Below are 1572 nucleotides of genomic sequence, written 5' to 3'. Positions count from 1 at the left end.
AACCTTGGGGATGTACTCTGGTAAAGAGAATATAACATTGTGAAAATACAATCAGAAAAAGTAAAATCAAAAAGATCATAACTTACATCTTAAACATCATGATTGTGCAATTATAAGACTCCTCTGGTGGACGCAAATACTGTTTTGACTTGAGGGTTATAAATACAGCTCAAAATGACTTTCAACCATTTGCACCATTGCAGAGTTTGTTCATAATTTTCATCTGTGAATATTAAAGTGATGGGTGAGCAATCTATTCCCCTAAAATCATTCATATTATCAATTTCTACATTATTATCTTGCCAAAACCAAGTTTTTGCAAGATATGTTAGTCAGCTTGTATGTTTTTTATTTATTTATTTATTTATTTTGTTTGTCTGTAATCATGTATCGATCACTCTGCAGAGCACAGTTATCATTGGAAATTTTTGTAACTTCGCATATCAGAGGCCTATAGAGGTCCCTTTCAGCGCATAAAATTTTCAAGGTCAAGGTCAAAGGTCAAGGTCACTTTGTCGTAAATCAGGGGAGTCGACGAAACCCTTATTTTTTGAGTAATTTTGATCGGATCGTCTTCAAACTTCATGGGAATATAGTTCATGGTCTGGCGCTCAGCTGATTAATTTTTGGTTGCGATCGGCCTTGACCTTCGTGGTTAGCGCTGGAGGTCGAAAGTTTTTGACCCCAAGGTCAAATTTAGAAATCTTAGATACCATATCGATTAATAGCTCATATGAAAGCGCTTGATAATTGCTTTCCAGATCTGTCAAAAGTTTGACGCGATGACGTCATTTGATGACGTCATGACGAAAAAACGGATTTTTCATGAAAATTTTATTTCCTCAGTTCTCATCAAAATCTCTTGATATTTCATGCAGAACGGTCCTGGAGAGATACCATTAACCCTACTAAAATATAAAGATCAAGGTCAAAGGTCAAGGTCACAAAAAAGTCAAGCATCAAGGTCGACGAAATCCTTATTTTTTGAGTAACTTTAATCGAATAAATAAGTCACTCATGTTCACATATTGGCAAGATACTGGTCACCCTGGGGGTGACATTGGTTTTTTATTTGTATTATTATTTTGTATACAGCCTGTGGTTGCTGGTTGCATCATTGCTGTGTGAGTGGTTGTGTGGCTGATGCAGTGCCCCCTGTTTCCAGTCAGTTGGTACTTTTTGCCGAACTCAGAGGGATGATAGGCTGAGTCAACCCACCTGGTGTTATTTATCGTACTGACAGGGGCTCGAGCTCAAGACCCTGATATTACGCCGGCCAACTTAACCGTTAAGTCAACACCAGGCTTTTCGTTTCTCCATCGTTTTGGTTCCACATAAAAATGTACCACGTCTTTCACTTTATTTTTGCTCTCAATGTAACACAATTGCTGTTTTGGAAATTTCAATGTGGAAAACAGTTTTAAAACTGAGATGAAAAGAATATGATTTTGAGTTTGAAGAACTTATGGTTGTAAAAAGTGTGAATTCCTTGGTGCATTTCAAAGGTAAAAGATTTAACATCACTTTTGGTGTCCCATATCCATCCTTGCCCTCCTCATTACCGTATTCCCA

This window comes from Eptatretus burgeri, chromosome 1, assembly GCF_056783735.1.
Source record: "Eptatretus burgeri isolate ZD-2024b chromosome 1, Ebu_testis_v1, whole genome shotgun sequence".
NCBI lineage: Eukaryota > Metazoa > Chordata > Myxini > Myxiniformes > Myxinidae > Eptatretus > Eptatretus burgeri.
Note: the sequence above shows the minus strand (reverse complement) of the source record.